Below are 25093 nucleotides of genomic sequence, written 5' to 3'. Positions count from 1 at the left end.
AAGGTTCTACGTTAGCAGCAATCTCATTGGCTGCGTTACATATTAATACGCGGATCGGCAGAAGCAGAATTTGGTCCGTGTCTAAGGCAGCGCCATCTCGTAGTGCGGAGACGGACGAAGCCTGCGCCTGTACTGTTGTGCTTAGCGGGGTGTGCTCTAGTGGGAAAGTTGTGTAGCGCTGACTACGCAGAACTATGTACACAACACTTGGTATACAGGGGAAAAATAAACTGTGGATGGATATCAGTGTCTGAAAGCATCATCAGCCGAGGCAGCAGAGCATCATATTCATAGGAGAGGTAGCCTATCTACCCATCAGCTGGCTCCATCTTCTTCTCTGGCAATCGTGCCAGTCGATCACAATCACTGAATAACCAACAACATTGCTGGATACTCTGCCTATGATCCGTCAGTGTGCAAAGTCACGTTTGCTGCCAAAGGAGTGGTCCTAATGGCAGGCCAGCACCTGTAACTTAGAGGCTCTGTAGTGTTGCTGGATGACATTTCCAGACACGTGTTCCTGTCCTCGATTTCTTCTTCGAGACACCTTCCGTAAACCCTTGAAGTTTGGTATAACATTTCTGGGACACCCTGTATAATCAAAAGCCAGTCATAAATGAGAGGTTATGAACTTTCACCTAGTAAAAAGATATGACATACTATGAAGAACTCACTAACTACACACATTTTATAATATTCTCCCTAAAGCGTAAATGTCATTTTAAGTACTCAATTTTTGTTGTGTGAGGTATTCGAGATAAAAGATGAATTTCATAGCTGTGTTTTCACATATTGTATCCAATTTTTAGATACAACATATGGAAATACTAAAATATTTAGCAATCTTTTAATTACATTTTTCCCTCCATCCCTATACAGCATACTAGCTTCCCCCATGAAGTACTTTGTTAATTACTTGCTAAAAAGACTGTCTGTGAAAAGTGGAAGACTTGCTTTTGTTCCAAATAAAAGCACAGCATATAATAAACATTTTTACATTTAATGAAACAGGACTGTAATATTATTTATTTGTTCGTATCCTTGGCATTTCTAAACACTACACTTTTCATTATATATGGTTAACATAACAAAATTATTTTCTTCCAATGATGTGTAGTGTGGACACCTCATGTTTTCTCGGTGAGAGTAACACATCGAAAAAAGATATCAGCTATGGAGAATCATACAAGTCATGTTTCTTCCATTGTGAATAATAATATAGTGCACCATTCTCCTTCCAGCTTCTCCAGGTCCAGTTGTTCACACTTCTACTGAAGAAGTGGCAAGCAAAACATCTAAAAGTAGTTCTTGTATGGGCTGTATAACACAAACATTTTAATACTGTATCAGAGATTAATTTTGATGTATAAAAGAAGGGTTAATGACAGTTAACTGCATATAAAAAACAAGGGGGACAGAGCAGTCACATAAATAATTGATGAAGAGCAGAGGGGACAGTGGAGGAAGGAGGTAAAATCTGTGAAGCATGCAACATAATTGGACACTGTCACTGTTGCAGGTAAGATAATTTGTCTGAAGGATTGTATGCCCTATATGCTATGGGTAAGTTAACGTGCCGACACAATTTTCTATTCTGTCATTGCTACCACCTGCTGATAACTATACATTGTTGGGACTTGCACTTTTGATGTAAAAGAGCACTGGTCACAACTCTGTAGTGAGAAAATGATTTGAAGTACATATTTCGAAGATATTCTTGACAGTGTTTGAAGTAGAAGTAGTGTATCAAGGTTGACGGTGCTTGAATTTTTACTTTGTCCAACATATCATCTGTGCTGATGGAGAAATGTCAGAATTTCTGAGGAAAAGTGACTGTGAAGATAGAACACCTTGTTCTTACATTTACAGGAGGTAAGTGGCTGAAGCAACACTCATTTGTTTTGCTAAAATTGCTGATTCCTTGCACAGTGTGTAGTGGTCAGGCTACAGATCCAAAGTACAGTATTTAGTCCTCAGTTAACCATAGAGTTTTTTCTGACAATTATCTCTTCATTCATCTTTGGCAGTGATAGTACATGTGAAAAATGCCAAGTTGTACTGCGGTTGGCAATCGGCATTAAAGTGTCTGGGAAAGGTTGGAGGAAGGCAATGGTGTACTATCGCCAGTAGGGCCAGACATTTATTTTTATTTATTTATTTATTTATCTAAAAACAAAGATGATGTAACTAACCAAACGAAAGCGTTGGTATGTTGATAGACACACAAGCAAACACAAACACACTCACAAAATTCAAGCTTTCGCAACCCACGGTTGCTTCATCAGGAAAGAGGAAAGGAGAGGGAAAGATGAAAGGATGTGGGTTTTAAGGGAGAGGGTAAGGAGTCATTCCAATTGCGGGAGTGGAAAGACTTACCTTAGGGGGAAAAAAGGACAGGTATACACTCACACACACACACACACACACATATCCATCCGCACATATACAGACACAAGCAGACATTTGACCGATCCATTGTCATTCTTCCGGCAGACAAGGGTTCCACAACCGTGGTACTTGATCGTCGGGAGTATGTGGCTGAGGGACTGCATCAGCTTTCAGACAACACTACATACAAAGTTTGCCAAGGTAATCCCATTCCTGATGTCCAGGTAGAGCTTCAAGGAATCCTCAGAACCTTAGGCCCCCTACAAAACCTTTCAAACCTTTCACCTGACTCCATCAACCTCCTGACCGCACCGACACCCTGCACCCCTACCTTCTACCTACTTTCTAAAATTCACAAACCCAATCATCCCAGCCGCCCCATTGTAGCTGGTTACCAAGCCCCCACAGAACGTATATCTGCCCACGTAGATCAACACCAACCCATTACATGCAGTCTCCCATCCTTCATCAAAGACACCAACCACTTCTCGAATGCCTGGAATCCTTACCCAATCTGTTACCCCCGGAGACCATCCTTGTAACCATTGATGCCACCTCCTTATACACAAATATTCCGCATGTCCAGGGCCTCGCTGCGATGGAGCACTTCCTTTCACGCCGATCACCTGCCACCCTACCTAAAACCTCTTTCCTCATTACCTTAGCCAGCTTCATCCTGAATCACAACTTCTTCACTTTCGAAGGCCAGACATACCAACAATTAAAGGGAATAGCCATGGGTACCAGGATGGCCCCCTCGTACGCCAACCTATTTGTGGGTCACTTAGAGGAAGCCTTCTTGGTTACCCAGGCCTGCCAACCCAAAGTTTGGTGCAGATTTATTGATGACATCTTCATGATCTGGACTCACAGTGAAGAAGAACTCCAGAATTTCCTCTCCAACCTCAACTCCTTTGGTTCCATCAGATTCACCTGGTCCTACTCCAAATCCCATGCCACTTTCCTCGACGTTGACCTCCATCTGTCCAATGGCCAGCTTCACACATCCGTCCACATCAAACCCACCAACAAGCAACAGTACCTCCATTATGACAGCTGCCACCCATTCCATATCAAACGGTCCCTTCCCTAAAACCTAGGTCTTCATAGCAAATGAATCTGCTCCAGTCCGGAATCCCTCAACCATTACACCAACAACCTGAAAACAGCTTTCGCATCCCGCAACTACCCTCCAGACCTGGTACAGAAGCAAATAACCAGAGCCACTCCCTCATCCCCTCAAACCCAGAACCTCCCACAGAAGAACCCCAAAAGTGCCCCACTTGTGACAGGATACTTTCCTGGACTGGATCAGATTCTGAATGTGGCTCTCCAGCAGGGATATGACTTCCTCAAATCCTGCCCTGAAATGAGATCCATCCTTCATGAAATCTTCCCCACTCCACCAAGAGTGTCTTTCCACCCGTCCACCTAACCTTCGTAACCTCTTAGTTCATCCCTTTGAAATCCCAAACCATCTTCCCTACCCTACCACCGCCCCCGGTGTAAAACCTGTCCCATGCACCCTCCCACCACCACCTACTACAGTCCTGTAACCCGGAAGGTGTACACGATCAAAGGCAGAGCCACGTGTGAAAGCACCCACGTGATTAACCAACTGACCTGCCTACACTGTGTAGCTTTCTATGTGGGAATGACCAGCAACAAACTGTCCATTCGCATGAATGGAAACAGGCAGACAGTGTTTGTTGCTAATGAAGCGCACTCTGTGGCTAAACATGCCTTGGTGCACGGCCAGCACATCTTGGCACAGTGTTACACCATCTGGGTTATCTGGATATTTCCCACTAACACCAACCTGTCAGAACTCCAGAGATGGGAACTTACCCTTCAGTATATCCTCTCTTCCCGTTACCCACCAGGGCTCAACCCCCGCTAATTTCAAGTTGCCGCTGCTCATACCTCACCTGCCATTCAACAACATCTTTGCCTCTGTACTTCTGCCTTGACTGACATCTCTGCCCAAACTCTTTGCCTTTACAAATGTCAGGCCTTTACAAATGTCTGCTTGTGTCTGTATATGTGCAGATGGATATGTGTGTGTGTGTGAGTGTATACCTGTCCTTTTTTCCCCCTAAGGTTAGATTCATTTGCATGGCATCATCAATACAATGGCTTTTGCAAATGTCAAGTACAGTTACAAACATAAAATACATTTAGATCTTAGCCTTACAGGTAGTAATTAAATAGTAAATTGATGCTTGTCAAAATACATTAACATCTTACACATATTAATACAGCCAGTTTTTTTATACATTATTTTACAGCTCTTAAACTTAACCATTTAAAATTCATTGAGTCAACAAAGACACTTTTCAATTAATAATTCTTTTAGTTTTGATTCGAATTGCTTTTTATTACTGTTTTTCATGGGCTCTGGTCTGTCATTTTTAATCTTGTTCTTTGTCGGTAGTAATTCTCTTTGGACCTGGTATTGTGGTCATGTATATAACTACATTTAGTTACTTTAGTTTTCTGAGAGACAAAAAAGTAATTAATTTATAAAGATACAAAGAGTATATGGTGAAGTACATGTGTTGTCTTAAAACATCACAACAAGAGTCTTTATAGCCTAGTCAATGTATAATCCTTAACGCTCTTTTTTGTGGCAATAGTACTCTGTTAAGGTGAATGTCTGCAGCACAACTCCATATTTCTATACAGTAGCTAAGATGGGGGTGGATTGTTTCAAAATGCACAGTTTTAAGTGTGTGGGTGGGCACCGTTCTGGACAGTTAGCTAAGAAGATAAAGCCCATTGCTGACCTTTTTACATACAGCATTAATGTGGCTAATCCTCCGGAGGTTTGAGACCAGATGGTCCGCTAGAAATTTACACTTGTTTGCTTCCTATGCCACTATGCCGCAAATCTCATTTTCGCATGAGTGGTGTGAGCTGCCAGTTGTAAATATAAGCATCTGGGATTTATTTACATTGATCTTTAATCCTTGTGCATGAAAATATTAACTTAATTCAAGTATTCCATTACTTGCTGAAAATTACAGTTTCTCACAATCTTTACCATGAAATAAATCTGAGGTGTTATCAGCATAATTTACAATGTGCGAGTTATGGGGTGTACGTCATTAATATATGCTAAAAGAAGAAAGGTCCAAGAATTGAGCCTTGAGGGACTCCCTGTCTCACTTGAGGATTTAAAAGTTAAGATCTTATTGTCAATTTGATGTGTAAGTTTGGTACGCTGTTTCTGATTCATCAGAAAGGTGGATAGAAGTTTTGCTCAGGTCAAGGAATATTCCATCTGTGTGCATAGCATTCTGTAGTGCTATGTACTTCACGGAGGAAACTGGTAACAGCAGTGGCCGTGCTTAGGTCTTTCCTAAACCCATGCTGCGATACAGTATGCATTTTATGTCTTGAGAAAAATGTTGCGAATTGAGATAGGAAAACTGTTTGAAATATTTTACTGAAGGTAGGGATTAGTGATATTGGACTGTAATTTGAAACTTCTTCTTTACTTCCCTACTTATGGATTGGCTGAATTACACTTATTTTTAAGGCATTTGGGTATATGTTTTCAATAATACTACACTTGATAAGATAGGTAAGGAGTTTAGTTATTTCACTAGCACATTCCTTTAACACCACACTTTAGATACCATCCCATTCAGATGAATGCTTGTTCTGTAGCTTTTGTACTGTGTTAAATATTTCCTGTTGATTCACCTTTATAAATTCGAGGTCTATACCATCCGTGACTTCATATAATAGGGGCTGATTGGTCAACAGGAGAGATAAATGCTCACTGAATAAATTACACACTTCATTTGAATCTTTCACTCGATGGCTCTCGTGTCTAATGCTAACGGGTTCACTCTGTCCCTTGCTGGTGGCTTTACGATGTTTATTGATTAGTCTCCAGGATACATTCCCTATGTTGGATGAACGCTGTTTTGCGTCATTGTTTATCCGTTTCCTCAAGTGCAAAAGGTCTGTCTTAAAATTTTTTTTGACTTGAATGTACTTTTCCTTAAATATAACCTGACAATAGTGATTTGAATAATGAAAATCAACACTTTGAAAGTTAACACTGTCTTTTACGGTTTTGATGACTATTACATAATATATCTTACTGGAGCTTGACTCTGTTACTCTAATGTCAGAGTTCACTATATTTATGAGATTATATGCTTGGCGCGCTGAGACTGCGGCCTGCAGCATAATCCGCCTACCTGTGGTGTGTGCCTGTCCCTTGGAGCCGCCGCCAGGACCGGATCGGCCCACACTGCCCAACCCGCCCTGAATACAACTTGGCTGAATACGACTCGTGCAGAGCCAGCGTGAATTTTTGGCGACTTTGAGCTGTAATATCTCAGGCAATAGTTTTTGTAAATAAATAAAATGTGGCCATCTTGTACATCTTTATGCGTTCTCTTAAGAATAATAATGAAAATAATTTTACAAGCCATATTGAGCCAGAAAATTGTAGGTAAATTGGCCAAAAAAATAGACGCCAAAAAAAATTCGATGTTTGGCTTCTTCCATCTCCTGAACTAATGTTATGACGAACGTGAAACTTGGCATGTTGTAACCTAACAACACAAGGTTCTTAAGTATAAAGTTTCATTTCCATAGCACTTTTCAGAAATGAATGAATGAATTAAGCATAAAATTGAAGATTTAGTAAAAACGTCAAAAATGTGATATTTTCGTTCCAATTTTACTAGAAAACTATGCTCTATAAAACATACCAAGCTGTACAACTAGAATGAAAGTTGGGCGTGAAAATCAGGCCCAAAAACAATGTAAACTTCGGGTTAACATGTCTTGTAGTGTGAACGCATGATGAAAATGAAATTTAGAGTGCAATAGATTGACTGCACAACGATAAAGAATAAAAAATTTTATTCCCCTACTATTTTCCAATAATCTACAAATTAGTCAAAAAGATGTTGATCTTTATGAAAAGATGAAAGCAGGGTGTATTCCATACTTCTTTTTCAAATATCGTTTTCTATTAATGAGACATCAAGGGATCACCAATTTAGTACTGGAGGGCAGCGTGGAGGGTAAAAATTGTAGAGGGAGACCAAGAGATGAATACACTAAGCAGATTCAGAAGGGTGTAGGCTGCAGTAGGTACAGGGAGATGAAGAAGCTTGCACAGGATAGAATAGCATGGAGAGGTGGATCAAAGCCAGTCTCATTCGAACAACAAATTTTAAGCCCCTCACCCTCCCCAGAACAAGGAGTTTCATTTTCAGTATTGGCTAACAACAGAGGCAAAGTAGCAAGAAAAATCCCACTAAGGAAAGAGTTTTAACTTTGGCATGTTGTTTCTCGTTGATCAAAGGCACTTAAATCATGTACATGTTTTGTACAAGTAGACCGAGTGTGATCTAAATTTGTACTACTAAAAGATAAAAGAATTTAACTGTCTATGTTACGTGTTAATAATTTTAATGTATTGTACGCAGATTAATGTATGGGTTTTGTTATACTGGCGCAATGTACTCGGCGTAACTATATTTGCCACAGTACAGATATTGCACCATCTCAGTCACCAAGTCCGTTCATTTGCCAGTAAACTGCTACATATGAAGAAGTCAGGCTTCGTTTGAATAATTTTACATCTGTTGCATCTACTTCCCATCCTTCTTTTTGATCCAGACTTTGGACCGGACTGGCAAAGTTAAAAATAGATTTATATTATTTTTACATTTTTGCCTTTTTATAGTAATTCATTCAGAAGTGTCAATAAATTTTTTCGTATTTAGTTCCCAATGATTAGTAATGCTTCCTTGCATGATAAGTCTCAAAGCAGGGTGCAACACATTATGGAACGTTGCAAGTTTTGCATTGGTATCTAGCTTCCTGGCGCACTTTCTGTTTCATGCAAACCATGCATCTGTGCATTAGCATACTTTTCTGCGAATGAAACTTCCTGGCAGATAAAAACTGTGTGCCAGACTGAGGCTCGAACTCGGGACCTTTGCCTTTCGCAGGCAAGTGCTCTACCAACTGAGCTACCCAAGCACGATTCACGCCCCGTCGTCACAGCACGCTCCGTCGTCACAGCTTTACTTCTGCCAGTACCTTGTCTCCTTTCTGCGAATGTTCACTCACGATAACAGCCGGAAAATGTCTCCTTGTGAATTTCAAAGGATTCTTGTCATTGTAGCACCTTCCCCTACCAGCTTTTCTCTGTTCTGTAGCATATTTTTCTACAGTATCCCTTACGGGAGAAAGGTGAAACTCTGCAAGTGCTATTTTTCACCCTGGTACCGACCGGTGGAGACCATGAGCATTTAGAATGCACAAATACAGAATGTGAAAAAAATATTTCTTTAACCATTTCACAGTCTTATGCACTGATCCCATGGAGCTCAGTAACATATCACAATGGTCAACTGCACCCATACTCGAATTGTAATCTACAATACATTGCAGTTTCTTTATTTTTTCACCAGTATTTCTATCAGTCTTCTCTGTTTCAACCATTTGTGTTGTGTGACTTGTGGTCAACATGTACACCTCTCTCTTATTGCACCACTTGATAGCACGGACCTTGTCAGTGGACCTAAACTCAGTTTCTCCTCATTTTAATTTCTTCTGCAATTTTGGCGTGTTGCGCCTGTTCTTATGAACAGTGCCACATGCAGCTGTTCCATGGTTGTGAAGCCAGACCCCTTATTAATTACGAAAATTGGCAGTGTATACTTGCCTATTTGTAAGATATTTTCTCCAAAATGAATGAAATGAATATATCACTCCAAGGGCAAAGTGAAACAAAGGTCACTGCTATCAACAAAGTTCGAGCATTCAGAAAATCAATTTTTGGGCAGGGAGTGTCGAAGAGGGGGAGGTCGAGTTTTTTCCTCTTCTCAAGGAGTTTTTGAAAAACAAAACATTGGCGCTTGGGAAGAATTTGTTTCATCAAATCCTGGAACATCTCCGAAGCTTGATGTCATTGTTGGAGCATTATTTCCCTACAGCTGAAGATAAGAAGTTGCAGAAATATGAATGGGTGGTCAACCCATTCACTGTATCCAAAAAGCCGAACATTCTCTCATTAAATGAATATGAGTTGTTGATAGAAATTGCCACAGACCCTACCTTGAAATCAAGTTTTGACATTGATGGTTACTCACTCTTTTGGATATGTTTGGATAACGAGAAATACTACCCCCTGTTGAAAAGGCAAAACGTGTACTTCTTCCGTTTGCCACAACATACATTTGTGAATCTGGATTCTCAATCTATGTTGCCCACAAAACTAAATACCGAAGCTGTCTAGATGCGGAACCAGACATCTGTCTCTAGTTGTCAAGAATTGAACCCAACTTTTCAAAATTGTGTCAGCAGAAGCACCCTCAATCATCACATTAGGATTCCATTATTATTCATACAGACTCATCTACAATAAAGAAGAAAGCATTTTTCTTTGTAGATGCTCAGTGAACGTACCTGACCTATAACTCTGTAGGAATTTTGTTTCTGTCTTCTATCATTTACAAAATAATTATTAATTGAATTCTGTTGGCATTGATATTTTTGTTACGAAAATTAAAATGATCTCTAAAGCTAATTTCTTTCCTTTATAATATATTCCATCGTCTCAGTTAAAAATATGGCCTGCCTATAATCAATTACAATTACTTGTTATTACTCTGACAGTATAGTGTGGCAACTGGCTGCGGGCGTAAACAAATGAGGACTTTTCACGTGCCACCTTGTAAAAGGTAAACCTCCTCTGCCAGAATTGTTTCCTTTGAGAAAAAAAGTCTTACGTTCTGTGAAATGCTTTGTCTTCTTATATAGAAATAAGAGAGTCTGTTTGTTTGTTTTCCTAATATGTTTACAGTTGAGGCTGACTGCCACGATATAGTGTCCAAGTAGTAGTTGAAGTTGTCGGCTGTGGCTAAACTGTTGCCAAGCCGCCTGCCAGTTGCCAGCTACCAACTGACAGTACACTGTTGCAACGCCGCCTGCTAGCTGCCGCCTATGGACTGACAGCTACCATTCAGTAGATACGCAAGGACGTAAAAATGACTAGACTTTCCGAGCTGTTTACATGGGCACAAAAATCGATTGTGGAACTGGAAAACGGCTTTATAAAAGCAGATTTCCAGAATCGATTTTGAAGTGTTTACCTGACCAACCAAAAGTGGAACTGGGACATCGGCTTACGATATCCGGTTTTGGAAACACATGTAAACTGGGTGAATGTATTCCCACACATTGCACAACAGATGTCACAATAGTCCTTTAAAGGCAATTCCTCAGCCTCTTTTCCTTCGTTATGTGTTTATATCCCAAATCATGAGTCTGCCTCTTTTCTTCACAGCTGCATGGACTGGCCGCGCAGTCTAAGGCGCAATGTCGTCATGGGTTGCGCGGCCGCTCCCGCTGGAGGTTCGAGTCTTCACTCGGGCGTGTGTGTGTGTGTGTGTGTGTCTGTGTGTGTGTGTGTGTTGTCCTTAGCGGAATTTAAACTTAGGTTAATAGTGTGTAAGACTAGTTATTGATGACCTCAGCAGTTAAGTCCCATAGACTTTACATACATTTGAACATTTTCCTTCGGATTTCACAAAAAAACCACACACACATGCGCGACTGTTATGAAAAATGCCTACTCCTTACACGACAGTAGCCAAACAGAGTGGAAGTGAACAGACCACAAGCCGCAGCTTGGCAACAGCGAACAGTTTGGACGTGACATTGATTGCTCTTGGAGGAAGGCAGCTCCAACGTGTGAAATGTCCATTACTAAGTAATTTTAATTAGGCTATAGTGTGTTGAACAAAGGGAGTAAACCCACTAGTAAGTGTCTGGATACAGTGGGAATTCAGATTGGATCGTTAATTTCAAGTTGTTTTCATTCATCTCCAAACCAAAGACTATTGCTACTTCGGGAGGGGGGTGGGGGGGGGGTGTCATTGGGAACATGGCACTTGCATTAAGAAGCTTTCAGTTCCCATGAATTTCGCTTTGAAATTTAAAGGCAAAGGTCCCGAGTTTGAGTCTCAGTCCGGCACACAGTTTTAATCTGCCAGGAAGTTTCATACTCCGCTGCAGAGTGAAAATCTCATTCTAGCTGTTCCCATGTTAGGGACAAGAGTCAAATGTTTGCTTGTTATGAAATTGATTTTTGCATGGGCTTTAACACAGTACTGGCCTGTCAGCAAGGAGGCAAAGGATTTTTGGAACTCACCTTCCACCAGTGCCACTCTGGGAAATGTTTCTACAGGAAGGCTACTAGGGCTCACCTGAGGAAGAAGAAGGCATTCACCATTGATGTCACAGCCCAAAAAGTCCACAAGTGATGACAAAAACAATGTGCAGAGAATGCAGCAGATAAGCATAGCAGAAATCCAATAGGTGTTTTTATCCATGTGGGAACAAATTCGCTTCAAAACAACAGTGAGGAAGGAATTGTAAACCACGCAAGGAACCTCATCCGAATGGCCAGAAGACTCTACTCGAATTGCAGAATAATAATAATTGGATTGTGTACAGGAGATCGGTGAGTGTCAGCTATGTGCAGAGAATAAACAGCGATATTAAAGAACTGTGCAATAAACTAGGAGTCATTTTCATTTATCCCAACGAATTTCTAAGCGCAAAGTGTCTTGACAAAGATGGTCTACATCTGAATAGGCTGGGCTCAAAAATATTTAGTAAGATGTTCATAGATACTTGACAGGTCATAAAAAATAAGGGAAACTGATAAGTAGTGAAGAGGGTGAAAAAACTTGTGTATCATCAAGAAAGACAAAACCAAACCATTATCTGGCAAGAAATGTGCTAAAGCTCGTAACTAATAGTCAAAGTAGGTATGTTATCCACTGGAACATAAATGGTTTAAACACTTATGCTTCTAACAATAAAAGCTCCAAAGTAGATGAATAGGAAATCATTCTGTCAGAATGTGCAAATATTAGAGTTGTTTTTTTAAATGAGCACTGGTTTACTGAGGACACAATTAAAATTCTAAACAAAATAGGGAACTTCAGATTAGCAAGTAGCTTTTGCAGAAGAAACAAGTCATGTGGAGGCTCATGTGTACTTATACATAGTGATATAAATTATGAGACCAGAAACTGTTTTAATTATGTAAATGAAGAATGTGTGTTTGAGAGCTGTTGTGCAGAAATAGTGGATTCACTAGCAAATGTTATAATAATCTCAATATATAGAATTCCAGGGACATCAACAACAGAACTATTCTTATCTAAGGCTGAAATTATGCTAGAAGACCTTTGTAGAGAAAAAAGAAAAAAAATTGTAATAGCTGCTGATTTTAATATTGATATCACATGCAATAGTAGCCATGGTTCAAGGTTCACTGACTTAGTGGGATCCTTACCAGGTAGGATTGACAGAAGTCATCGAAAAAGTGCAAAGAAAGGCAGCTCATTTCGTGTTATCGCACAATAGGGGTGAGAGTGTCACTAATATGATACGCGAGTTGGGGTGGCAGTCACTGAAACAGGCAGTTTTCTTTTCGGTGAGATCTATTTACGAAATTTTTCTCTTTCGAATGCAAAAACATTTTGTTGACACCCACCTATGTAGGGAGAAATGATCATCATAATAAAATAAGAGAAATCAGAGCTCAAACAGAAAGATTTAGGTGTTCCTTTTTCCCATGCGCCATTTGAGAGTGGAATGGTAGAGAAGTAGTATGAAAATAGTTTGATGAACCCTCTGCCAGTGACTTAAATGTGACTTGTAGAGTAACCATTTAGATGTGGATGTAGTAAAGAAATGTGGTTTCAAATCGAATTTCTTTGAATCTACCAGAGACAATGGGCAGTCAGCACCATGTATTGACAATGTTCTAATAATGTATATGAAGATGTGTATAAATTTTGTCTAGATCTAGGTATTTCAGATCATTGTGCATTGTTCATTGAGCTGCCAGAGACAGACAGGAACATTTCACGTATGAGAGCTCATATGAGCAGAAACGTTAGCAAAGAAAACTTGCTAACATTTAGTGAGAAGCTAAAAGAGAAAACATGGCCTTTTGAAAATTGTAACTCAAGTGACGAAAACTTTGAGAAATTCCTAAATAGTTTTCTTGGTGTCTTTAATGAGACATTTCCACATAGACTCTGCAGCAATAAAGTAACAAATAAAGTGGATTACCCAGGGTATAAAAATTTCCAGTTTAAGGGAAAGGCAACTGCACAGAGAACTAAAATATAATAAAGATACCATATTTACTCGAATCTAAGCCGCACTTTTTTTGCGGTTTTTGTAATCCAAAAAACCGCCTGCGGCTTAGAATCGAATGCAAAGTAAGCAGAAGTTCTGAAAAATGTTGGTAGGTGCCGCCACAACTAACTTCTGCCGTCGAATATATGTAGCGCTACACAGGCATGCTATGCAGGCACAAAGATAAATACTGGCGAAAAAACCTCTGCGTCAGTTAATGAATTAAAAACTGTATTTTCATACATTATTCAACGAAGTAAATACAAATTCCGTATTGTTCATCTTCGAATGTAGCAGCATTTCAATGTACTACGAAAATCCGACTGGCAAGACTGTTTGGAATGTTTGTCAATATGGCCAACTCTACGTTCTGAATTTTTTCCTACCTGTGAGAAGACGCTGTTGTTAATAGGAACTTTTATGAATTGTGAATCACATGCAGTATTCTCTTCACCATAAGAATAATACGAATATAAACATTTTGCATGTATTCTTTCGTGGTTGCAGCTATCTCATTTAAATCCTGTCTGCCTAATAAACTACGAAACTAGAGTGAGACAACAGCAAACGCGAAACAACATACATATCATGTCATGTTTATATTCGTATTATCCTTATGCCGAATAGGGATACAGTCAGAAATGAAGCACGGCAATTGACTAGATTTTTAAATCTAAGAAGACTAATTTCTGTGCAGAATGTAATGTACTAAAGAGGCGCCTGCAAAAATTTTCGAACGGAGAAAAATTTTCGCCAAACTCTCGTTCAGAACATCTTCTATCATAGGCAGTCTATTATTTGGTTCTAGTTGATCATTATCAAAGAAAGCAGCAGCGTAAGTAACAACAAATAGCAATCTCTTGCCATTGTTTCGCTAATGAGACGATTCCTCTTTTTTTTTTTTTATTAAAAGCGCGGTAGCGTGCACAAAAGCAAGCCATGCCGCGAGCGGCGACAAGCTGTAAACACTCATTATCAGAATGCGACAAACAATGCATGACACAGTACTGTAGTGCATTTTCAGCTTAGAGTGACGTAAACACCTATAACAAAGAGAACGGCATTTAAAGCAATCAATTCAAACCAGATGAAGCACTTGAAAAAGGAAGGGTACCCCTATAAATATGGACGGAGCGCCTGACGCATAGCAATGGCTACCTGGTAAAGCTTAACTGCTAAGCTTACGACTCGAACCAAACTACTATAGCTGTATCGTCATTCATTCGACCTAAATTGTGTCTCATATTAGAATGGACCAACTGTGTTTTCATTTGGAGGTGCGGCCTAAAACTTTTCTCTTCCCTTGAATTTCAAGTCTCAAATTTAAGGTGTGGCTTAGATTCGGGAAAAATTTTTTCCTCAATTTCGAGTCTCAATTTTCATGTGCGGCTTAGATTCGAGTGCGGCTTAGATTCGAGTGCGGCTTAGATTCGAGTAAATACGGTATTGATTTCATTAAATATGTTAGACTCTATAGAACCATATTTAAAAGAGTTGTCAGGGCACCAAAACAACTGGCAAATAACAGGCTAATTTAAAATCATAAAAATAAGAAAAAGGCTGTGTGGTCATCTGAGTTAGGTGTTAAAGCCTGTAACCAAGAAAGTTCAAAAACTGACATTGCAGGAGATACTATTGTAAATCCAACTTAAATACCGAAGTTTTTTAATGAATTCTTTATCAATGTAGCAAAGTCTGATGTAGATGTAACAGATTATCACAACAAAGTAAATCACTTTTCCTTAGATGAAAACACTGAAAACTTTACAAAATTCTTAAAAGTTTCTGTGGAGGATGTAGAAAATACTATTCAAACATTAAGAAACAAATAATCTGCAGGTTGGATGGAATACCCACCAAAGTTATTGAAACAATGGAATTGCAAATCCACTAGCTCAAATAATAAATCAATGTTTTGAAGAGGGCTGTTTCCCAGAGGTGCTACAATATGCTGAAGTCAAACCACTCTGCAAGAAGGGATCAAGAGAGATCATGGGAAATTATCATCCTATTTTGATTCTCCCAGTCCTATCTAAAATATTTGAAAAACTTGCTGTTGCACAAATCCAAAACTTCATTGCAAAATATTCTGTTATTCTAAACAATCAGTATGGTTTTCAGCAGGAGAAAAACACCATAGATGCAGTAAACAGTTTCATTGAGAAAATAAGTACATTGTTAGACAAGAGAAATAAGGTGGCAGGAATTTTCTGCGACCTCACAAAGACGTTTCATTCTGTAAACCATGTATTGTGTGTTTACAAACTTGAAAAGTATGGCATTAGCGGCAGTGCCCTACAATGGCTTAAATCCTACTTATCCAGCTGAAAACAAAGAGATAGCATTTCTTCAAATGACACATATGATTTTTGTGACTGGAAAAAAAATTATCTCAGAGTGTTCCACAAGGCTCCACATTAGGCCCAGTCCTATTTCTCTTCTATGTAAATTACTTACCATTAAATATCAGCTCCCCATCAGTTCTGTTCACAGTTGAAGAGCAGGATTCGGAAAAATCCCCAGATCTGTGATCAGTAACCTCAGTACCTTAGAAACTTTTCGGCTAAATGGGTTGAATGTAAACATATCTAAGACTCGTGTGATGCAGTTCAAAAACCAAACAGTCAAAATGTGAGCAGATTAAGGTTGTACACAACAACCATTGTATAGAAGTTGACTCATTCAAATTCTTAGGTTTAAATAAAGATAAAAATTTGAGCTGGCAGGCACACATTGAATACCTGGCAAACAAACTGAACAGTTTTGCATTGGCAGTGCAAATGTTATCAACTGCAACTGACACGGACACACGAAAAGTAGCATATACAAGCTACTTTGAATCCATTATTAGGTATGGTACTGTTTTTTTGGGGTAACTCGACGTAGTGCGGATACTAAAAATACAGAAAAAAAAACATTTGAAATATGTGCACTGCAAATCACAAAGAACCATGTCGACCATTATTTACAAAACTTAAAATGTTAACTCTGCCATCTTTATACATATATGAGATTATTATATTTTTGTACACCAGACGTGAATTATTTGAGGGACACCATTTTGTCCATTTATATGATACTAGAAACAAAGAAAAGTTTATGCTCCCCACCCACCATCTCAGATTGTATGCCCAGGGACCTCAATACATGGGATTGAAAATTTGTAATAAATTAAAAGGGAACAAGAATGAGATTTTCACTCTGCAGCGGAGTGTGCGCTGATATGAAACTTCCTGGCAGATTAAAACTGTGTGCCCGACCGAGACTCGAACTCGGGACCTTTGCCTTTCGCGGGCAAGTGCTCTACCAACTGAGCTACCAAAGCACGACTCACGCCCGGTACTCACAGCAAGTTGATGCAGGTGAATTTAAGTTCACTTAAAAGAAAGCTGTATGAGGTACTGACACTGAAGTGTTATTACTCAGTGGATGAATTCATGTGGAACAAACTGCAAATTTGAGCTGGATACAATGTGTTACACATTCCAAGAAATATCCTTATAGTGTTATTCTTTATTATAGTGCTATTATTTATTAATGTAAAAATCATTGTAACTGTTTTATAAATTTTTTACTTGTCTCCTGTACGCAAACCAAATGGATTGCAAATGTACGTCATGAGATGAATAAAACACAATTCACCACTGAATGTACATCATTCCTGAAGTGTGTGTATCTTTCCCATTATTCTGCACAAGATCTGGACCTCAGTTGTATGAATTGCATGTGTGGCCTCCATGTCATCCCCAGTAACAAGCACTGACAGGCAGCATCAAAGTGTGCAGCAAGCAAAGGATACTTGAATAAAAGTAAACATCAGTAATCATCTTGCTGTGACTTCAGGCTCCTGTTGCTGTTTTCTTCTATTCTTGTGAATTACACTTGGTTTTAAGGAAAACTCTTCCTTCTGCTAAACATGTTCTTCTTCCCCCCCCCCCCCCTCTCTCTCTCTCTCTCTTTCACTCTCTCTCTCTCTCTCTTTCACTCTCTCTCTCTCTCTCTCTCTCTCTCTCATCACCATAAAGTTCTACACTAAGTTAAGATACAAAATGTAAATATTCAACTCCATGATAATGCTCCATATGTCCCACAAGTTCTTTACTCCTTTCTTGTTTTGGTCAATAATACATACTCTCGTCATTTTCTTATATACCAGTTTTGAGATGTATTTCAAAGTTTTGCTGAGAGAACAATGAATTTCATTTTTGACACAAAGTAATCCACCCTTTCAATGACACTTTCTTTGTTTCCATTTCTTCTTCTCGTTAGATCTTAAAGATGACTTGTCTACTTCCAAAGGTACAAGGTTCAATGTCCGTTAATGAAATGTTTACTGAGACATATTCATCAAAGTTGCTAACTGTCTGTAGTTTTGATTCTCATACAACTTCAAAAGAGAATGCTGGGAACTTATATCTTTCATGACAATAGAGAGAAGAACACTATCCCTTGTGCTTAATAGCAGAATTAACTCATTTCAGCACTAGAGATGAAACATTTTGTGCCCACAGTTTGGGTTCTTGCCATAGATTTTTCATGAAAAACTTGGGATAAAATCATAACAAGGGTTTTGTATTAGTTTGTAATTTAATTATCAATCTGTTTAATACAGTGGTTACATAGAGTAGTATTGTGGTAAACATGTGAACTGTTGCTGTCAACTGTATGCCAGATGGGACAGCTTTGCGCCGTTCATTCCATTTCATTTTTGATGCTGTCATAGCTCTCACATTTGCTTGGCAACATACTTTTTAGCCTTTTTGGATTCTTTTCAACAGGAGCTTTCCTCTGACTTGTGTTTTCTCTAATTCAGAGCATATTTGAATTCATTATTTTGTAATTTTTAACTTAACACTGGTTTTCACTTATATTCAGCTGAATATTTTTAATGTCTGACTTTGCGTCCTGCTAGTGCTCCACAAGCTCTTTGAAAGGACATCAGAATCAATGTCCAAGCTAAACTTTTGTTTATTCAACAATGGCAAATCCAGGATGAAATGTACCAATATTATTGAAAGTATAGTTGCTACTCACCATATACTAGAGAAGTTGAGTTGCAGGTAGACACAACAAAAAGTAGTCCAACGATGGAGTAGGAAGGGAACAGGAACAGGGTGGAGAGTCCTTTGCGATGGCATTGTGCATGTATGTGTTCTATCTCTGATGAACATTCTCACAAAAGCAAGTCACGCACACATAAACTGCAGTCCCTGGCTGCTGAGGCCTGAGGCCACAACGCAAGCAGCTGTACATAATTTGAAACACAACTGGGTGGTGGAGGTAAGGAGGAGGCTGGAGCAGGGAGGGGTGGGATATCAGGGTAGGGGTGGGAGATGGTAAAGGGCTGCTTGTGGGAGTGTACAGGGGCTAGGTGGAGGGAGGGTAGGGCAGCCAGGTGCAGTCGGGTAGTTATACGGGAAGCCGAAGGAGGAAGGAGGGTGTAGTGGAAAACGAGGGTAGATTGTGGGTAACAGGCTTAAGGTGCTGGTCTATGAGAGCAGAGATTCTGTCAGTTGGGGCACAGTAACTGGCCACAATGGGGCATCCTGGGTGGTTGGGTTTATGGACTTTGGGAAGCATGTAGAACGTAGGAGTGCAGGGAGTGGTAGGGGTGAGGAGAGCCCTAGGAGAGGCTGTGGGATGAGCCTAAAGATTTGAGGAGGACTGGAGATCCTGCTGGATTTCTGGAATGGGGTCACTGTGGCAGGATTTGTAGGTGGATGAATGTGACATCTGGCACAGTCCTTCCACCAAGTAATCCTTGCGGTTCAAAACTACAGTGGTGGAGACCTTGTCAGTAGGTGGGATTATAAGGTTGGGATCAGTTTATAGGTGCTGAATTGCCGCTCTTTCAGCGGATTTAAAGTTGGTTAATTTGTTGCGGGATTTGGGGAATCATGGTGAGGCAAGGTTTGAGGTTAAGAAATTCTGGAACGTTAGCAGGGGGTGGTATGGAGGCAGTGGGGGTGGAACATGGTTGGATGGAGGAGTGAACTGATCCAGGCAGGGTTCAACATTGGTCCTTGGTTGAGTCTGATTAGTAGGGTTGCTGGTGAAAAAGTGTTTCCACTGTAGTGACTGGGAGATGGAGAGAGGGTCTTTAACAAGCCCTGCATGCTTGAATTTGGAGGTGGGGCGAAAGGTGACGCCTTTGGAGAAGACTAGTGCTTCTGTGGGGCTAAGGTTTCTGGAGGAAAGGGTCATCATGACTGTGTTTCAGGTCTGTTTAGATTCTGTATGTTGGTGGGAGGGAGTTTTAGAGGGTGAGGTAAATGTAATAGATCTGTTGGGTTCAGCTAAACTGGTGGCTGTCCGACCTTTGCTTAACGTGATTCAGAAGAATAAAGACCTTCACCACACGTGCACACACACACACACACACACACACACACACACACACACACACACCGGTGAGCTTGAAATAGTGCGTGGCAGCGTCGCTACATCAGTAGGAGTAGGTATTAAAATCAATGGAGAAGAAATAAAAACTTTGAGGTTCCACGATGACATTGTAATTCTATCAGAGACAGCAAAGGACTTGGAAGAGCAGTTGAACGGAATGGACAGTGTCTTGAAAGGAGGATATAAGATGAACATCAACAAAAGCAAAACGAGGATAATGGAATGTAGTCGAATTAAGTCGGGTGATGCTGAGGGAATTAGATTAGAAAATGAGACACTTAAAGTAGTGAAGGAGTTTTGCTATTTGGGGAGCAAAATAACTGATGATGGTCGAAGTAGAGAAGATATAAAATGAAGACTGGCAATGGCAAGGAAAGCGTTTCTGAAGAAGAGAAATTTGTTAACATCGAGTATTGATTTAAGTGTCAGAAAGTCGTTTCTGAAAGTATTTGTATGGAGTGTAGCCATGTATGAAAGTGAAACATGGCGATAAATAGTTTGGACGAGAAGAGAATAGAAGCTTTCGAAATGTGGAGCTACAGAAGAATGCTGAAGATTAGATGGGTAGATCACATAACTAATGAGGAAGTATTGAATAGAATTGGGGAGAAGAGGAGTTTGTGGCACAACTTGACAAAAAGAAGGGACCGGTTAGTAGGACATGTTCTGAGGCATCAAGGGATCACAAATTTAGCATTGGAGGGCAGCGTGGAGGGTAAATATCGTAGAGGGAGACCAAGAGATGAATACACTAAGCAGATTCAGAAGGATGTAGGTTGCAGTAAGTACTGGGAGATGAAGAAGCTTGCACAGAATAGAGTAGCATGGAGAGTTGCATCAAACCAGTCTCAGGACTGAAGACCACAACAACAACAGTGCACCTGGTAAATTGTGTCTAAAGTTCAATCAGTTCCTTGCCTTTGTTTTCATTGCCACATTAGTCGCAAGTCCACTTTCACACCGATACGTTGCAGCGAGTACAATCAGTATTGTTAATGCTTTTTCTGATAATAATCAATAGTTGTCTTCATGTAGTTAAAGAAATTATGCTTTGCCTCCAATTTCACTATCTGAAAATATTCCTTCATTCACTGAAAATGGTCTTAAAACCCAGACATTTACTTGTCAAATCTCCAGTTCAGGAAAATAGTTATTGATAGAATTTATTACTGATAAGTGCTGACTTATTTTTCACTGTTGGCATCAAGCATTACTGTCAATTCTGGGAACAACGAAATGTCTTGAACTTTACCCTGCATTGGTAAAGCTCCAACCTCCAAAGAAAACTGGCAACTTTATCTTGTGCTGTCAAAATATTCACCATATTTCCTTGCAAGCTGAAGTTAAGCAAAATTCTTTTCCAGTGTGAAAACATCTGCAGCATTTAGTAGTGTCCAATGATTCCAAGTATAAGTATTCTTCTTTCAGGCCATCATTTTTTTACTTATCAAACATAGAGAAGCAGCTGGGAACTAAGGTGTAATGTCAGTTGATTCATCTAACTGCAGTGAAAGAGAATTACTTGCTTTTATTTCGTAGAGAGCTTTGTCCAAACGTCTAAACTCATATCCTCGATACGACTTCTGATCGTGTTGTTAGAAAGATATACTTACTTTATCTATTCTACATGTAGCTTTCCTAGAACTAACTTCACTGCATTTAATATGCAAGGTTTGATGAGATCATCTCCTATTGCACGAGGAGCGATTCGGTATGAAGCTTCAAGACCAGCTTCTGTTGACTGAAAAAGAATTGCCTGATGAATACATGCATGAACTTTTCAGTGCAGTGTCTGTGCATTTGAAGAGTTTGATGTCTTTCCCCATGAACTCTGCATGACTTCTTTCAAAGTGGTCTTAATTTGCTGGGTTTCATACTCTCTGCTGTTAGCACTTTACTGCACAGAACATGCTGGGGCTTTTTGTTACCTTTATCAACAATCATTGCAAAACCCAACTGCTGGAAAGATGTGTATGATCTTTATTTTCAGGTGGTATGGATGCACTTCCAAACCATGGTTTAACTCGACATTTTTTGCTTCAACAAACATCGTCAGAGGGGAAATAATAAGTGAGAGAAAAGTCATAGGATTGATCAGGGATCGAACCATAGACTTTAAGAGTTGCAGTTTACCACTGAGCTCTGTAGATTAGCTGGTAAATGAGAGAGAAGATGTGACAAGAGTAGCAGCACCATGTTTACGTCCAATAAAGAGACAGAAATAATAATAATAATAAAAAAAGCGTATGCTGCAGTAGTCTTAAACACTAGTATCGTCTGATCAGCAGCAAAGCTGTGACTCATTGTCCCAAGACTGCTACTGGGCAGCAACTCATATGAGTTTGAATTTGGTGCTTGCAGAACAGTATTACATAAGCATTTTGAATTCTACCTAAAATGGGATTCTCAGACTCAGCACTGCAGAAGATTTCTGGTGCGGACGTGAGTCAGAGACAAGTGAGTATTGCACTGTGCTGTGACCCAGTAATGTTTATATTTGCATTGCGACAGTGTGCTTTCACTAAGTATGGAGTGTAACTGCAAAGAAACTGAACAACTTACAGCTCTTTGTAGAGAAAAGCAGGAATTGTTGGATCCTAAGGACAAAAAATATCAGATAAAAACAAAAATAAATGATTACTGGCAGTGAGTCACCAGTGATGTCCCATGTGAAATCAATGGAGCGAAGAACAATATGCATACCTTCAGTGTCAATAGCTGATATGTTTATGATATCTTGATTAAGTACATGAAACTCATAAAGGCATCTGTTGTTGCCAAAAAGTTTGCTTGATGCTGCAGTTGTACAGTCTGTGTCCATTATTCGTGATTCATATACAACAGATGTTAAGTCTTTGAATGACATTCGATTAAAAAAAATAAAATCATAGTAATAATAATCATCCAAACTGTTCAGCCTTGCCAACAAGTAGTTCAATGAAAAGAGTATTTCCACCATACATTGCCCTACTTTCTAAGGCTGGTGTTGACCATTGACAACAGCTCTTTTTCAGACGATGGTACAGTACAATAAATGTGGCATTTGCAATCTTAACTTGCTCCAGCTAAGAGACTGTGGCACCACGACTTGAACCACTATGCATGGCATGGCTCTGTCCAAATTGAGTGAGCGTGGACCCTTATATTCCTTTGACATACCGACAACACACAGATCGTGCTCAACAGGGAGTGCTCAGTATGGACACGCTTTGACGTATTGAGATTTTTTTTTTTAGAACACTTTAAAATTATGTACAAGACGGTAAACAAATCTCTACTGACAAGAAATTGATTTTGGTTTGTTATGAACATAAAAAATTATTTCGATATGTTAGTTATGACCTGAAGTGCAACAACTGAAAAGTAGCAGCATTGCTTATAAACATTGGTGGATGCATGAGATTCTTAAAGTAAGAAACACACAAGAGTACAATCTTCTAGATACCTAAAAAATGGATGATGTAATGGGGTTCAGAAATTACTTGTGGATGACTGCAAAGACTTGTAGATATGGTTGGGGGATGCTTTTCGAAAAAACGACATCATTTTCAGACTTCCAATTTCTGCCTCCCTCAGATCACCAGTCGTACTTCGCACTCATAATTCACTGCATATTCATCAGACAAGAGAAAGTGAGTTATTTAACTTTGGAGAATCGTGATAAATATGACCAATAATGAAAATACAGCCACTTTGTCATCAGTCTGCAATATGAGACTAAGAAACAAAAGAATCAAATATTCTTTTCCGAATAGTTTCCTTGCAATTGTTTGACGATGACTGCCTAGCGAAAAAACATGCTAATACAATATCTGTCATTTTGGGCAAAAAGTAAATCATTTTCAACTTCTGTTCTTTTACACAAAGAATTTTTTCAGTGACACAGCAGATGGCTCAGTTTTCAGCTTTACGCTTTTGTTGTGCACACTTTCTTTTGAAGGATGACAAGATGTTAAATGTGTTGTAGCCTTGATCAGAAGCAATGCCATTCACCACATTGTGATGGTAGTGGTTACTTTCTCTTTTTAGGTTCATGAGAGTATTGTAACAACATATATTTCAGACTTCTACAAGGATTTTCCTCGGCCTCTCTTTCCTTGGTTCAGAAGCTTGTCACCACAATCATGCCCACGTCTGAAATCGTACACCTGTGTCTCCAATGTCTATTTTGCAGTGAAAAAGTGGGCATGAGACACATGTTGAATCCATTTCTGTCCTTACTGTGAAGGAATTTTTAGATTTTAGCTGTGTACATCATTTATAGTGATATTTCTGGGAGTGCTGTTCTGTGGCAATGGAGCTACCTATGTAATCTCATCGACTTGGGTATTTATGTCCGGTTAAAGGGAAGGCAGTGCTATTAATTAGGAATTACACCTATGTAATCTCATCGACTTGGGTATTTATGTCCGGTTAAAGGGAAGGCAGTGCTATTAATTAGGAATTACTTACCCAACAGTTAGCGCTTGAACAGGAAAACTTCACTCACCTGTTTCTCTTTCTTGTCTCAATCCAAAATATGTTGAGAAGATAGTGAGATCAGAGGCACCCTGTTATAACCAGAAATAACACAATAAATATATCACTGTTCTACGGTTGATTGACACAACACTGATACAAAATAATTCTGTTGCCAAGTGCGAAGTTGTAGATAAATAGTGGTTGGAAAATTATATAAACTGATGGTGGCTATACCAGTGTCAAGGAAGTGAAGTGAAATGCAGAATTCCAGCGGAATAACAAGATTGTTGACATACTAAACCTAGTGAACATTGAAGTCCAAGTTCCAGTAAAGCATTCAGATTCTAAATACACAGCGCAGCCAAATCAATATTGAAAAGAAGAGCCTCCGCAATGTAGCACTTCCTAGTTGTGGAGTAGAACATAGCACGATTAGAAATGGCTTGTAGTTGTGAGAAGCTGCATTAAATAAGGCTCCATAGTTAATGGAGCCAGTGGCTGGGGTTGCTGTATATTCTGCGCGGCCAATCACTGAGGGTTATGGGCGGCCAATCGCTATGGTTTGTAGCCAGTGCACGTGTACATGAAGGCAGCTTGTGGTGCTAATAGCGGGCTGCGCATGGAGAAGTGTGGCGAA

The sequence above is a fragment of the Schistocerca cancellata genome, chromosome 1 (assembly GCF_023864275.1).
Source record: "Schistocerca cancellata isolate TAMUIC-IGC-003103 chromosome 1, iqSchCanc2.1, whole genome shotgun sequence".
Lineage (NCBI taxonomy): Eukaryota > Metazoa > Arthropoda > Insecta > Orthoptera > Acrididae > Schistocerca > Schistocerca cancellata.
This window is presented reverse-complemented; position numbering follows the sequence as displayed.